Below are 16,969 nucleotides of genomic sequence, written 5' to 3'. Positions count from 1 at the left end.
GGGTGGGACTGAGCAGTGTGCTGTCATTGCAAACCTTGGCTGGAGTTGAACGTCTTTGATGTGCGCCGCGTTACTTGGATGGTGGACCACAGTGGAGAGAGAGAGAGAGGAGAGAGAGAGAGAGGGCCTTGTCAGTGGCACCTGATTGCAGAGGATGGAGAAGAATACGGTCTGGAAATTGGTTGGATTCGTCAATTCCTAAAGTTCACACTGTTCTACAGGTGTAAGGCCAGCTTAGAGGGGGATATCCCTCACTTTGTAGAAGCTTCCTCTCACTTCCGGTTGAGACTACAGGATAGGAAGTGATGGAAATCCCTCTAATGGAACATGATTGCCAAAAAAAAAAAATAAAGATTTTAACCATTCTTTACTGGAAGGGTAGGCAAGCTCGGTCCTCCAGCTGTGGTGAAACCAACAGTCCCATGAGACATTGCAAGACCCTGACAATCACAGGCATGACTCCTAGAGGCAGAGGCCTGATGGGATTTGTAGCTTCACCAGAGCTGGAGTGCCGTGAGGTGGCCTACCCTTCAAGTAAAGAATGGTTACTTTATCCAAAGCTAACATATTAATACAAAAATTAATAAAATAATTATTAATACATTAATAATACAATTTAGATAAAGTTTATTGTTAGTCAGTACTGCCCCACAACTTCCAGTCCTATTCAGAATATAATTCTCTGAGGCCTACGACTGATCAAATTATATACATTTTGTAGATCATTTCAGATGTGTATAGACTGTGATGATACTGCTAACAAAAATATATTATATTATTATTATTTAATATTAAGTTGATTATTATTATTAGACTCTTAATTTGGTAAATAATAATAATAATAATACTCTATTAATTATTATTATTATTATTAGTCAAATTAGGGGCTAAACTAATAAATAATATTACTAATATTGATAATAATAATAATATTAATAATAATACCATGACTGTTTTCCGTACGAGCTTGAATCTGATCGATGGCTGTGGGGCAGTAATGACTAATCCTAACGCTAATGAGATAATACATCAGCTCCCATATACTTTGATTCGGAGTGGTTCCATTTACATGCTGTACAGTTCAAATCTACATTATTGCATTATCGGGGACAATTATATCATTACAGCTCCACATTATTAATCTACATTATTGAGGTAAATGGATTTTTTTCTAAAGGTACTTCAGAAGCTCGTTAAAATAATTATCATAATTATACCAATACCAAATGATATAAATATCACAGGCAAAGTTCGTAGTTTATTTCCAGATGCGTATAGATTGTGATATGAACACCTCAATATTAGTAAGGGCAATAATAATAATAAAAGTGGCAGTCTTCATGTTTTATAGTTTTTTTTTATTTTTATTTTTTTTAGAAGTGCCTATAGTTTGGGGCAGACTTTTTGCCCCTTACACATGAGCGTTTTTTTCCGTCGGAAAAAAACTTGGATGGTTTTTACAACGGAATTCTGCTCAAGTTTGCCTTGCATACACACAGGTCACACAAAAGTTCTCTGAACCTTCAACCGTCAAGAACGCGGTTGACGTACAACACTACGACGAGCCGAGAAAAATGAAGTTCAATGCTTTCCGAGCATGCGTCGAATTGTCTCCGAGCATGCGTAGGAATTTTGCGCGTCGGAATTGCTACAGATGATCTGAATTTCCGATCTGAACTTTTTCCGACCGAAAAAATTGAGAACCTGCTCTCAATCTTTTGCTGGTGGGAATTCTGATGTCCGATGGAGCATACACACGGTCGGAATATCCAACTAAAAGCTCTCATCGGCCTTATGCTGGCGGGATTTCCGATCGTGTGTACGGGGCTTCAGTATTGGATAGGTCAACAAATTACCAAACCTACATCTTTTTAGCCATGTAATAGAGTGAATAAAGCAGTAAACAATTAAAGTCCACCTCCACTCCCATATCTTTCCCACATGTCACTACCCATCACCCTCTTCCATTAGTTGAGGCCACCGATCTGTCCTCACGCCACTGAGCTGGAATCTTTAGAACCTGTCCGGACCCCACTGATGAACAGCCAATGGGATGCATCTACATCACCAAGCAGGGGAGAGGCTGCCTGGCTGGTGCACCAGAAAAACCCTGGTTGGGTCCCAGGGAAAGCGGTAAAATAAAACATAGCAATATTCAAAAAAAAAAGTGTGAAAGAATCATGAACTGTTAAAGACAATTTTCAACTTAAATTTTCCAGTGTTGACTTGGCTCTCCAATTGGTCCTAATACTGTAGGTTGCTGGGTGACACAAGGAAAACACAATGGACAAAACAAATCTGTTGGTGTCACCTGTCCTCCATGTTGAGTTGCACAGCCTTTCCTAAACTAATGATGACCCAAAGAGGCTCTGGTTGGATCTATCCAGACTTATATTTGCATATTCACACACACTTGTTTATTGGCTTTTCTACCTTTCAGAACACAACATATTGTATGCTCATCCATTACAATATCACAAGGCAATGATGAAGTTTAGTTGGTCTATCACTTGCTAGGGATGAGCATCATCTGAGCTCCTGGACAGGTTGAAAGCCATTTTCTCATCAACAAAAGGAGGCAAACCTTTTCCCTTTCCTTTTCTCCTTAATGGATTACAGAGTCCCCCCCTCCCCTATTTTTTCCACATGTCACTACCCATCACCTCTTCCATTATTAGAGCCCACCGATCTGTCATCACGCCACTGAGAACCTGTGGGGACCCCACTGATGAACAGCCAATGGGATGTACTGTATCTACATCACCAAGCAGGGAGAGGGGTGCTGGTTGGTGCACCAGAAAAAACCCTGGCTGGGTCCTAGGGAAAGTGGTAAAAATAAAACAGCAATATTAAAAAAAATAAAATAAAAAAGTGTAAAGAATCATGAACTGTTAAAGACAATTTTCAACTTACATTTTCAGTGTTGACTTTCCCATGGTCCTAATAGGTTGCTGGGTGACACAAGGAAGACATGATGGACAAAACAAGTCTGTCGGAGTCCATGTTGAGTTGCACAGCCTTTCCTAAGCTAATGATGACCAAAGAAGCTCTGGTTGGATCTATCCAGACTTTATATTTACCCTTCCACACACACTTGTTTTTTGGCTTTTCTACCTTTCAAAACACAACACGTTGTATGCTCATCCATTACAATATTACATGGCAGTGATGAAGTTTAGTTGGTCTATCACTTGCTGGGGAGAGCATCTTCTGAACTCCTGACAGGCTGAAAGCCATTTCCTCATCAACAAAAGTAGGCAAACATTTTCCTTTCCTCCTTAATGGATTACAGAGATCCCCCCCATCCCATACAGATCTTATACGTATCTTGCAGAACTCTACTTTATTTTATTGGCCCTCCGATTGTCCCAACAGGATGCTGGGTGAAACCTGAGAAACATGGTGGGCAAAGTTAGACTTTTGGTGTCCCCTGTCCTTTTATGATGAGTTACACAGTCCTTGTCCTAAATCCAAGAGGACTAAAGAAGCTTTTGTTGGATCACTCAGGGCTTTATATTTCCCTACCCAACACACAGGGCAAACCATTGGCTTTAAAATGTTCCAGAATGTGGCTTGTTGTGGTGTGCTCATCTAAGTGCTAGGGATAGCATTGTCTAAACTCCAAAATGGCTGAAATGAAAGCCATTTGATCATCAACAAAAGTAGGCAGACCTTTGCTTTTATCCTTAATGGATTGCAGATCTTATACTAATTTTGCAGAACTCTACTTTATGTTATTTATTTATTTATTGGGTACCGGGTGACACCTGGAAAACAGGGTGAACAAAATGAGACTAGTGGTGGTGGACAAAAAGCATTGAAGCAAGCTAGCAGCACTTTCCTTAGCCAAGGAGCTCAAAATCTACACTCTTGAGTGACTAAAAATGAAAGCCATTTCCTCATTGAATGGCCCTCCCATTGTCCTAACAGGATACCTGGTGACACCTGGAAAACATGGTGTACATAATGAGACTATTGGTATCCCCTGTCCTCTATGATGAGTGACTGTCCTTGTCCTAAGTCCATGAGGATTAAAGAAGCTTAGGTTGAATTACTCAAGACTTTATGGGTGATGGTGTTATGGGTGACCTGTCCACACACAGGTCATACCATTGGCTTTTAACCTTTCCTGAAGGCTTGTTATAGTGTGCTTATCCAGTGCAATACCAAAAAGCACTGAAGCAGGCTATCAGCTCTTTCCTTAGCCAAGGAGCTCATCATCTAAACTCCTGAGGAGCTGAAATGAAAGCCATTCCAGACACCTGGGAAAACATGGTGTACAAAATTAGACTTTTGGTATTCCTTGTCGTTTATGTTGAGTTTCACAGTCCTCATCCTAAGTTCACGAGGACCAAATAAGCTTTGATTGGATCACTCAAGGCTTTATATTTGCCCACACAAGATCATATTATTGGCTTTTCTTCGCTCCTTAATGGATTACAGATCTTATACTTATTTCGCAAAACTCTACTTTACTTTGGCCCTCCCACTGTCCTGACTGGGTGACACCCGGAAAACATGGTGTACGAAGTGAGACTCTTGGTGTCCCCTGTCCTCTATGATGAGTGATTGTCCTTGTCCTGAGTCCATGAGGATCAAATAAGTTTTAGGTTGAATCCCTCAAGACATTGGCTTTGAGCCTTTCCTGAAGGCTTGTAGTTGTACCTATCCAGTGCAATATCACAAGGCATTGAAGCCGGTTAGCCGGTCTATCACCATCTAATCTTTTGAGGGGCTGAAATAAAATCTATTTCCTCATCTGCAAAAGTAGGCAGATGTCTTCTTTTCTCCATAACAGATTACAGATCTTATACTTATTTTGAAGAACTCTGAAAGAATTTAAAGAGCTGACCTCTTCTCCCAGCAGTTAACACTCAACCTTTCCATGCACCGACTTTTCCTTTAATGGGTTCCAGAAAAAGATACATTTAAAAAAAGTTTTCCGTAGGACTTAAAGAAAGCAAATCTTTTTTTTTTCTTTTTTTTTTTTCTTTGCACAATGTTCTTTCCTCAGCCAAAAGGCCTGCAGAGTTTCTGCTTTATTATCTATTCCATCAGAGAGATTTGTCAGGCGGTCCTGTGGTTCTTTCCTCCATGTCAGGCAACCCTAAAGAGCCGTACCGTATTATGCCATTCGTGACAGGACAATCTACAGAATGGCGCTTTGTAACCCAAGATGACTTGCTGGGTGCAGCAGGCGTGAGGTGAGAACTTTTGCCGGGGATACATGCTTGCCACTCTTGTGCTACATGAAAGCATAGATGCTCCTTCTTCTGCTTGGCTACACCTAAGACACAGGCAGGTGTCAGAGCTCAGAGACTCCGAGGTGTAATTATAAGCCTGCCGCAGAGACGCGTGCCTGACGGGTCCTGTCACTTCTTTTTACCTGGCAGCTGAACATCGGATCTTTCTGCTTTGATGGGCTTTATGCTATTATTTAGACATAGAAATGTAATAAAATAAAATGCAGTCTCATTTAAAGCTCAACTCCAGGCAAACAGCCTAATATACAGATGAAATATATACAGATGAAAGTAGAAGCAGACTGATTGGCTCCTTGTGCTGCTTCTCCCGTACAGGGACTGCAAAATGCTGATGCCTATCAAAATGATCCACTTGCCGACCGTGCTATAGTGGATTGATGGCTACAGCGCAGTCATCCAATTCTGGGTGTCCGTCCATATGACGTCCACCCGTGAACGCGCCCGCTGCGGCATGCAGGCGGCGCTCTCTCTGATCGCCGTATCCTCCAGACACAGCTGATCACAGATTGAGGTTAAGAGCCAATCAGCGGCACTTTACTGTGATCCTATCACAGCTGATCAACAGCATGAGGAGAGCTAATAACCGACTTGTGTAAAAGGGAAATGTACACTGATAATCAGGGCCCACCAGTGCTGCCAATCAGTGACCTCCAGTGCTGCCAATCAGTGCCTTCTCATCAGTGCCACCTATCAGTGCCCATCAGTTCCCATCAGTGTTCATCAGTGCAGCCTATTAGTGACCATAAATGCCCATCAATGCCACATATCGGTGCCCATCAGTGCCACCTATTAGTGCCTATCAGTGCCCCCTCATCAGTGCCCATCAGTACAGCATATTCATGCCCATAAATGCCTATCAGTGCTACCTCATCAGTGCTGCCTCAACAGTGCCCAACAGTGCCACCTATCAGTGCCCATCAGTGCCACCTATCAGTGCCCATCAGTGCATCCTCATTGCCCATCATTGCGGCCTATTAATGCCCATAAATGCCCATCAGTGCCACATATTGATGCCCATCAGTGCAGCCTATTAGTGCCCATAAATGCCTATCAGTGCCAATCAGTGCCACCTATCAGTGCCCATCAGTGCCCCTTCATCAGTACCCATCATTGCAGCCTATTAGTGCCCATAAATGCCTATTAGTGCCACCTCATCAGTGCCACCTCAGCAGTGTCAAACAGTGCCACTTATCAGTGCCCATCAGTGCCTCCTCATCAGTGCCCATCAGTGCAGTCTATTAGAGCCCATAAATGCCCATCAGTGCCTCCTCATCAGTGCCACATATCAGTGCTCATCTGTGCCACGTACCAGTGCCCATCAGTGCCACCTATCAGTGCCCATCAGTGTTCCCTCATCAGTGCCCTATAGTGCAGCCTATTAGTGCCCATAAATGCCTATAAGTGCCACCTCAACAGTGCCAATCAGTACCCATCAGTGCCTCCTCATCAGTGCCCATCAGTGCAGCCTATTAGAGCCCATAAATGCCCATCAGTGCCTCCTCGCTGCCACATATCGGTGTGTATCAGAGCCACCTATCAGTGTCCATCAGTGCAGAGAATTAGTGCCCATAAATGCCCATCAGTGCCACCTATCAGTGCCTCCTCATCAGTGCCCGTCAATACAGCCTATTAGAGCCCATAAATGGCCATCAGTGCCACCTCATCAGTGCACATCAGTGAAGGAGAAAATGTATCTGTCTGCAAAGTTTTATAACAAACTATAAAAAAGTTTGGGGTTTTTTTTTCAAAATTTTTGGTATTTTTATTTATTTATTTAGCAAAAAAATAAAACCCCCAGCGGTGATTAAATGCCACAAAAAAAATCTCTATTTGTGTGAAGAAAATTATAAAAAATGTAATTTGGGTACAGTGTTGCATGACAGCACAATTGCCATTCAAAGTGTGACAGCACTGAAAGCTGAAAATTGGCCTGGGCAGGAAGGGGGTAAAAGTGCCCCGATAGGCGAGTGGCTAAGGTAATTGCTTGCATTAAAAATAAAAAATAGATACATTTATTCATGGAATAATAAATACAGAACTGTCCCTTGTATCTGCCTGGATTTTAGATTGAACCATCTCAGCCTGAAACCCATTTTCACTTATCAGCCAAAGGGCTCCATAATTCAGCAAGAATGTTGTTCTTTATTGTGAAACAAATGGTGCCGGATTGGAGCTTGGGGGGGGGGGGGGGGACACTTCAAGTTCAGGGGCCCCCCCAACATAGGAATTCAATTATATGACAAATATAAAAAGTGAACTGAAATGAATGATAAACTGCATTAAAAAAAAAAAATTAAAAAATGTTGAGTTCTGAAGAAAACTGTTGTATGATTTTCTTTTTCTCCGTTTTATTGCCTGTAAGAATACACATTACCCGGGTAGTTGGACCTGGCGAGTCATACATCACAGTTATGCATCGCAATACAAATCTACAATGTTTACAAAAAGCCATTTGTCCTGTACTTAGTGTCTGCAGAATCTTTAACCACTTGAAGACCTATTTCTGACCTTCGTTGCTTACAAGTTAAAATCAGTATTTTTTGCTAGAAAATTACTTAGATCTCTGAAACGTTATATATATATATATATATATATATATATATATATATATATATATATATATATATATATATATATATATTAGCAGAGACCCTAGAGAATAGAATGGCGGTCGTTGCAATATTTTATGTTAAAGATGATGTTACGCCGAGTAAATAGATACCTAACATGCTTTGAAATTGCGCACGCTCGTGGAATGGCGCCAAACTTCAGTACTTAAAAATTTCCATAGTCGACGATTTTAAAAATGTTTAAGGGTTACCTGTTTAGAGTTGCAGAGGAGGTCTAGCACTAGAATTATTGCTCTCGCTCTAACGATCGCGGCGATACCTGACATGTGTGATGTAAACACTGTTTACATTTGCTCACATTTTGATCACTTTTATTGCTGTCACAAGGAATGTAAACATCTCTTGTGACATTAATAGTCACGTGTTTTTTTTTTTTTTTTTTTTTTGGAGGGATCTATAAGACCCCAAATCCCTCCACTGCACTTAAAAGCATTCAAAACGCCAAGTGTGGCTGTGTTGAATACTGAATTTTTTTATTTAATTTGGCACCTTTAAGGCTCCAGTAATCCGGAATTGATGTTGTGACGTCGCTTCCGGATTTCTAGATCTGACACCAAATCTGGCATTGTTCGGGGCTCCGGCCAGCCGGCGGATGTGCCGGTGTTCTGCCGAGAAAGTTCCGCTCGGCGTATAAGTTCCCCCCTCTACTGCGCCTGCGCAGTAGGTATCGGCGGAAATAGCCGAAGCACAACAGCTGAAAATCAGCTGTACACGTCGCCTGGAAGAGGGCCCCTCGCGGGCTCGCTTCGCTCGCCACGCTTCGGGCACGGCCTCGCTGCGCTCAGCACTTTTAGATTCCCCCTCTAGGTCCACTTGGATGGTGGGGAAGGAATCTGGACCCAGAGCGCAGACGCCGTGTACAGCTGATTGAAGCATTTGAGCTTCGGCTATCTCCGGCGGCTGAGAGTAGTATGTACTGCGCAGGCGCTGCGCCTGCGCAGTACAGGGGGGGAACTTATCCGCCGAGGGAACATTCTCGGCAAGACACCAGCTGGTCGCTCAGGCCTCCTGGTGGAACAAGAGAACCTGTGCAGAGCAGTGGAAAGTGGCGGGGGAGGGGGGGGGGGGTCGTCCCCTCCCACTGCTTGTGATAACGATCGAGCTGCTGCATTAATTGTTATCACAGGAAAGCCGACTGTGGGCTCTAAAAAAACGGTACCGGTGCAGGCATCACCCCGGTACAACCACTTATAGCCAAATGACGTACAGGTAGTGGTTAATTTAAGCCGGCCATAGATAGATTGAATATTGTCCGGTTCAGCAGGGACTGGCCACAATTCGATCCCTCTATGGGCAGGGTGGTTGTACCAAAATTGTTCCATCGATCAACTTGGGTACAGCCAGGCTATTGGAATTTTTTTTCATGTGATTACTACCGGTGGCTATAGCTGCAAGTATTAATCATTGCGTTCTGCTGGCTGGGAAGGCTCCCTGTGCCCCCATCCACCGGCAGAACATTGGATCATCTTGAGGACATAGTTACATAGTGGGCAAGGTTGAAATAAGTCCATCAAGTCCAACCTACAGTATGTGTGTGATTATATGTTAGTATTACATTGTATATCCCTGTATGTTGCGGTCATTCAGGTGATTATCTAATAGTTTCTTGAAGCTATCGATGCCCCCCGCTGAGACCACCGCCTGTGGAAGGGAATTCCACATCCTTGCCGCTCTTACAGTAAAGAACCCTCTACATAGTTTAAGGTTAAACCTCTTTTCTTCCACCTTTAGTGAATGGCTGCATGTCTTAGTAAATTCCCTTTCGCGGAAAAGTTTTCTCCCTATTGTGTGGTCACCAGTACGGTATTTATAAATTGAAATCATATCCCCTCTCAAGCGTCTCTTCTCCAGAGAGAATAAGTTCAGTGCTCGCAACCTTTCCTCATAACTAAGATCCTCCAGACCCTTTATTAGCTTTGTTGCCCTTCTTTGTACTCGCTCCATTTCCAGTACATCCTTCCTGAGGACTGGTGCCCAGAACTGGACAGCATACTCCAGGTGAGGCCGGACCAGAGTCTTGTAGAGCGGGAGAATTTTCGTTTTATCTCTGGAGTTGATCCCCTTTTTAATGCCAATATTCTGTTTGCTTTGTTAGCAGCAGCTTGGCATTGCATGCCATTGCTGAGCCTATCATCTACTAGGACCCCCAGGTCCTTTTCCATCCTAGATTCCCCCAGAGGTTCTCCCCCCAGTGTATAGATTGCATTCAGATTTTTGCCACCCAAATGCATTATTTTACATTTTTCTACATTGAACCTCATTTGCCATGTAGTCGCCCACCCCATTCATTTGTTCAGATCTTTTTGCAAGGTTTCTACATCCTGCGGAGAAGTTATTGCCCTGCTTAGCTTAGTATCGTCTGCAAATACAGAGATTGAACTGTTTATCCCATCCTCCAGGTCGTTTATGAACAAATTAAATAGGATTGGTCCCAGCACAGAACCCTGGGGAACCCCACTACCCACCCCTGACCATTCTGAGTACTCCCCATTTATCACCACCCTCTGAACTCGCCCTTGTAGCCAGTTTTCAATCCATGTACTCACCCTATGGTCCATGCCAACGCACCTTATTTTGTACAGTAAACGTTTATGGGGAACTGTGATAAATGTTTTTGCAAAATCCAGATACACCACGTCTACGGGCCTTCCTTTATCTAGATGGCAGCTCACCTCCTCATAGAAGGTTAATAGATTGGTTTGGCAAGAACGATTCTTCATGAATCCATGCTGATTACTGCTAATGATACCGTTCTCATTACTAAAATCTTGTATATAGTCCCTTATCATCCCCTCCAAGAGTTTACATACTATTGATGTTAGGCTAACTGGTCTGTAATTCTCAGGGATGTATCTTGGCCCTTTTTTAAATATTGGTGCTACATTGGCTTTTCTCCAATCAGTTGGTACCATTCCAGTCAGTAGACTGTCAGTAAAAATTAGGAACAATGGTCTGGCAATTACTTGACTGAGTTCCTTAAGGACGCTCGGGTGCAAGCCGTCTGATCCCAAAGATTTATTAATGTTACGTTTTTCAAGTCTACTTCTAATTCTATCCTCTGTTAGCCATGAGGGGGCTTCCTGTGAGCATGAGGATAAACATTGCAGTTTTGGTTACTGGAGCCCTCCCTCCATGGCTCTCGAAAGCCAGTAGGCACAGAGCACTACGTTTTTCATGGGTCATCGTGGTTCTCAGATAATTTGTTATCAGTGCCAATTTGTTAAACAGCCTTTCTCCTGAACAACTAGTGACTGTCATCAAATTATTCATCATTTAAAAAAAATGCCTTTTGAGATGGAGTGGCAAAGGCTCCAAACTGGACAATTTTCTCAATGGACACACTACTGAAGTCTCGAGGAAAAAAAAAAGTTTCATTTTTTTTATAAAGAAAGTCTGGGACCATTTCTAGAAGTGGGGCCTGGGACTATTTCTCCTTCTGCCCCCTTATAAAGCCAGGACTGGATGCAGAGGTGAGGTATTTTTGTGAAATAGCACTTTATTTAGTAGTATTGTCTTTGACTCTAAGGTGTAAGAAGTCCGGTACTTCTACACCCTAAAGCAGCCTTTCTCAAACTTTTTTACATCAGTGGAACCCTTGAAATAATTTTCAGGTCTCGGGGGAACCCTTGCTAAACCCAATACATTGGTGGTCAATGGAAAAGTTGCTCCTTACATTGGTGGCCAATGTAAGGAGCAAGAATGTTCCTTACATTGGTGGTCAGTGGAAAGAATGTTCCTTACATTGGTAGTCAGTCGGAAGAATGTTCCTTACATTGGTGATCAGTGGGAAGAATGTTCCTTACATTGGTGGTCAATTGGAAGAATGTTCCTTACATTGGTGATCAGTGGGAAGAATGTTCCTTACATTGGTGATCAGTGAGAAGAATGTTCCTTACTTTGGTGATCAGTGAGAAGAATGTTCCTTACATTGGTGATCAGTGGGAAGAATGTCCCTTACATTGGTGATCAGTGAGAAGAATGTTCCTTACATTGGTGATCAGTGGGAAGAATGTTCCTTACATTGGTGATCAGTGGGAAGAATGTTCCTTACATTGGTGATCAGTGGGAAGAATGTTCCTTACATTGGTGATCAGTGGGAAGAATGTTCCTTACATTGGTGATCAGTGGGAAGAATGTTCCTTACATTGGTGATCAGTGAGAAGAATGTTCCTTACATGGGTGATCAGTGAGAAGAATGTTCCTTACATTGGTGATCAGTGAGAAGAATGTTCCTTACATTGGTGATCAGTGAGAAGAATGTTCCTTACATTGGTGATCAGTGAGAAGAATGTTCCTTACATTGGTGATCAGTGAGAAGAATGTTCCTTACATTGGTGATCAGTGAGAAGAATGTTCCTTACATGGGTGATCAGTGAGAAGAATGTTCCTTACATTGGTGATCAGTGAGAAGAATGTTCCTTACATTGGTGATCAGTGAGAAGAATGTTCCTTACATTGGTGATCAGTGGGAAGAATGTTCTTTACATTGGTGATCAGTGAGAAGAATGTTCCTTACATTGGTGATCAGTGAGAAGAATGTTTCTTACATTGGTGATCAGTGAGAAGAATGTTTCTTACATTGGTGATCAGAATACCACACTTGTAGACTGCTGAAATGATTATTGGTGTCATGCAGTTGGCTCTGCCCAGTGGCGCTGGGCCCAGAACTATGCAGGTACCATAAACTTGGAGGTCAGGCAGCTCAAGGAACACTTGACAACCTCTGGAGGGTCTATACGCACTTAAAATACCAAACCAATATTATCCCCACATGGCTATAAGTTATACAGAGTAACTAAAATGTGTTTCTGCTGATGATCTCATAAAACAAACCGCAGATATGTATTTTATTGGTGGATTTATCTGTTTGCCTGGAGCTCCGCTTTACATCCTGTGCACATGATTGGGAATTCAAAGATAATGTAGGTTCGCCTTTAGTAAAGCAACCCCGAGGCCTCTATGGCTGCTTTCAATCTCTCTATTTCTCTACATTATGCAAACAGTAATTCCTAGAAAACACATCTGGCTTCTAAAGGATATATAGGTCACAGCTGACATTAGCATTTTACATGACGCTTAGGCCATGTTTATGTAATGGCGGTAATGTATGACGCCCCAAGGGCTATTCCTGCCCCGCCACGTCTTCAGATGCACTTCCCCCTCAGGTAAAGCTCTTCTCTGCTGGATTTTGAGTCATTATAGTCAGCAGAAAGGTAGAGGGCATATTTTGCCCATGTCCTTTGCTTGAAGCTGACACCAACATCTGCTCATCAGACTAAAATAGCTCGGACGTCCGGTCTCATGAATACGGCAAAAGGACAGGACCCAAGGATCTGAAGGGTCACTTTCCGATCAAGAGGGTTTAGGAAAAAAAGGTGTAGATGGGGAAGTCTCAGGAATATGTCTTTAGAGATTTGGAAAAAAGGTCATTTGACAAAAAAAAATTAAAGAAGGTCCAAATTTAAAACTGTTGTGCTGCACCCATGGGGTAGAGAAAGTGCAACTATTTGTACACTAGAATACACACTATATTACCAAAAGTATTGGGACACCTGCCTTTACACGCACATGAACTTTAATGGTATCCTAGTCTTAGACCGTAGGGTTCAATATTGAGTTGGCCCCACCCTTTGCCGCTATAACAGCTTCAACTCTTCTGGAAAAGGCTTCCCACAAGGTTTAGGAGGGTGTCTATGGGAATGTTTGACCATTTTTCCAGAAGAGCATTTGTGAGGTCAGGCACTGATGTAGGCCTGGCTCTCATTCTCCGCTCTAATTTATCCCAAAGGCGTTCTATCGGGTTGAGGTCAGGACTCTGTAGGCCAGTCACGTTCCTCCACCTTAAACCCGCTCATCCATGTCTTTATGGACCTTACTTTGTGCACTGGTCCAAATCATTTGGTGGAGGGGGGATTATGGTGTGGGGTTGTTTATCAGGGATTGGGTTGGCCCCTTAGTTCCAGTGAAAGGAACTCTTAAGGCGTCAGCATACCAAGACATTTTGGAGGCCAATCACGTTCCTCCACCCCAAACTCACTCATCCATGTCTTTATGGACCTTGCTTTGTGCACTGGCCAAATCATTTGGTGGAGGGGGGATTATGGTGGGGGGTTATTTTTTGGGGGTTGGGCTTGGCCCCTTAGTTCCAGTGAAGGGAACTCTTAAGGCGTCAGCATACCAAGACATTTTGGAGGCCAGTCTAGTTCCTCCACTCCAAACTCGCTCATCCATGTCTTTATGGACCTTGCTTTGTGCACTGGTCCAAATCATTTGGTGGAGGGGGGGGGTTATGGTGTGGGGGGAGGGGGGATTATGGTGGGGGGTTGTTTTTCAGGGGTTGGGTTTGGCCCCTTAGTTCCAGTGAAAGGAACTCTTAAGGCGTCAGCATACCAAGACATTTTGGAGGCCAGTCAAGCTCCTCCACCCCAAACTCGCTCATCCATGTCTTTACAAACCTCCGTTCCAAAAAAGTGCCAATGAAGCTCATATACCAGATTTTGGCACAGAGCCCGTTGCGTTTGGCATTGCACGTTTTGCCGTGATTTTCACGTGTTTTGATGCTCGACAATTGCGGCAAAATTGCACCGCGTTTGGGGCACCATTAAGAAATTATGACACTGCAAGTGCGTCTTGCGCTTTGCCCCCATTCTGAAGTTGTGGGCAAAATTGCGCGATACAATACATTCAAGTGTGGACAGGGTCCTAAAGTGATTGTAAACCTCAGACATGAGATCTGAACAAAGCATATCCCTCTATAGTGTGTACTTGTCTCAGTCCAGAGGACTAAGTGTCATTTCTGTGTGCTGCCTCCTTCCTCTGATCTCTGCATAAGTCACTTCGGACAAGTTTTCTTGACACCAAGAGATTACAGGTGACAGGGGAGGGAGCTTGAGCACACAGCCTGCGATTGACAACCTCAGCTCTGTTCCTGAGTGCAGGGGGAGAGGGGGTGTCTCTTCCCTCCAATCAGTTCTCAGGGCTCTCCTCACTGAGCTCTGCAGAGTGTAACTTCAGCCCTCCGCCCACTTTTTTTCTGACAGCTCAGACAAGCTGATAAATGCAGCACTTTGAACAGATGTAGAGTAGAGAAGGCTGCAGATAAACAGGTACAACTTATGTAGGAGGATTTGTTTAATCTCTGTGTATAACCTGAGGCCGGTCACTTCACTGGGGATATGGAAGGGATTACAACCACTTTAAAGACAATGGCACCCAGATAAAAAGAAGTTCCTCTATCCTGGACCTGACAAAATTAGCCTCATTATTTTAAATTATTTTCACATAAAATAAAATAAAAATGGGAAAGAAGTAAAATAATAAAATTTAAATTACACAAATAAATACTCAATTACTCCAATAACAATAAAACCCCAAATACAAAACCATTAAATGCAAATAAATGTAACTTTCCTAAATACATTCTGGAACATTCTCTAAATAAAGATAACATTTTTTTTTTGCTTTTTTTTAGGAAAACTTTACTGAATTTGTCCCGCTAATCCCTATCAGACGGGCACAGCGTTGTCACCCTATACCAGGATGTTCTGGGCAGGATCACCAGGTATTGTCACTTTACAAATGATATTAACATGATAAAGTCTGTATGAAAAATAACTGCGTCTTCATCTGGGGTCCTCCTAAGACTTACCAAACAAAGGGCCACACACTGTCCTTCAGACCTGAGGGGGGCTATGACCAGGGGGGGCAAAAAAATGGGCAAGGGTTGGTGATTATTGGGAGTAAAAAAATGACCCAGCAACTATGGATAGTGGGAAGAGAAATAGTGCCCCATTGTTGGTGTCAGTGGAAGGACTAGTACCTCCTCCTTTGTGGCAATGGAAGGAATAGTGCCCCATCATTGGTGGTAATGGAAGGAGTAGTGTCCTATTGTTTGTGTCAGTTGACAGAATAGTGCCCCATGGTTGATGCCAGTTGAGCTATCATTGTCAGTGAAAGATTGGTGCCCCATCATTGGTAACAGCGGGAGGAATAGTGCCCCATTATTGTTGTCAGTTAAAGGAATAGAGACCCATTGTTAGCGTCAGTGGGAAGAACAGTGCCCCTTCATTGTTAACAAGGGGAGGAATGGTGCCCCATCGTTGATGTTAATAGAATATTATTGGTGTCAGTGGGAGGAATAGTGTCCCATCATTGGTATCAGTAGGAGGAATAGTGCCCCATCATTGGTGTCAGTGGGAGGAATAGTGCCCCATCATTGGTATCAGTGGGAGGAATGGTGCCCCATCATTGGTGTCAATAGGAGTAATAGTGCCCCATGATTGGTGTCAGTGGGAGGAATAGTGCCCCATCATTGGTGTCAATAGGAGTAACAGTGCCCCATGATTGGTATCAGTGGGAGGAATAGTGCCCCACCATTGGTGTCAATAGGAGTAAAAGTGCCTCATCATTGGTGTCAGTGGGAGGAATAGTGCCCCATCATTGGTGTCAGTGGGAGGAATAGTACCCCATCATTGGTGTCAGTGGGAGAAATAGAGCCCCGTCACTGGTTTCAATGGGAGGAATAATGCCCTATTATTGGTGTCAGTGGGAGGAATAACACCCCATCATTGGTGACAATGGCGGGGATAGTGCCCCATAGTTGTTGTCAGTGTTAAGAATAGTGCCCCATCATTGGTGTCAGTTGGAGGAATAGTGCCCCATTGTTGATGTCATTGGGAGGTACAGTGAGCTCTCATTGGTGTCAGTGGGAAGAATAGTGCCCCATCATTGTTGGTGTCAACGAAAAGAATGTTATTGGTGTCGATGGGAGAAATAGTGCCCCAAAAGGCCGGTTAAAAGCAAAGGGCCCCATTGGGCCTGCAGGAAGACCGTTTACATATTCTTTAAGTACCTGTTACAAATGTGTAAAGAATGATGGACCTTTCTCCCCTCCCCCGCCCTCCTCTCCCCTCCCCTCCTGTCTCCTCCCCCGCCCTCCTCCCTCCTCTCCCCTCCCCCGCCCTCCTCTCCCCTCCCCTGCCCTCCTCTCTCCTCCCCTGCCCTCCTCTCCTCCCCTGCCCTCCTCCCTCCTCTCTCCTCCCCCGCCCTCCTCCCTCCTCTCCCCTCCCCTGCCCT

General features: G+C 43.6%; 1 protein-coding gene across 3 annotated transcripts in view; it reads left to right on the top strand.

The window, feature by feature from the left end:
- Positions 1-16,969, top strand: part of LRFN2 (leucine rich repeat and fibronectin type III domain containing 2) — a 767,606-nt gene that overhangs the window by 138,300 nt on the left and 612,337 nt on the right. For all 3 annotated transcript variants that reach the window (XM_073628763.1, XM_073628765.1, XM_073628764.1), the window contains exon 2: positions 15,366-15,455. The gene's annotated coding sequence lies outside the window, so the exon portion shown is untranslated. The remainder of the gene's footprint in view (positions 1-15,365; positions 15,456-16,969) is intronic.

Source organism: Aquarana catesbeiana, linkage group LG04 (assembly GCF_042186555.1).
Source record: "Aquarana catesbeiana isolate 2022-GZ linkage group LG04, ASM4218655v1, whole genome shotgun sequence".
Taxonomy (NCBI): Eukaryota; Metazoa; Chordata; class Amphibia; order Anura; family Ranidae; genus Aquarana; species Aquarana catesbeiana.
Note: the sequence above shows the minus strand (reverse complement) of the source record. Positions and strands in the feature narration are given on the sequence as shown.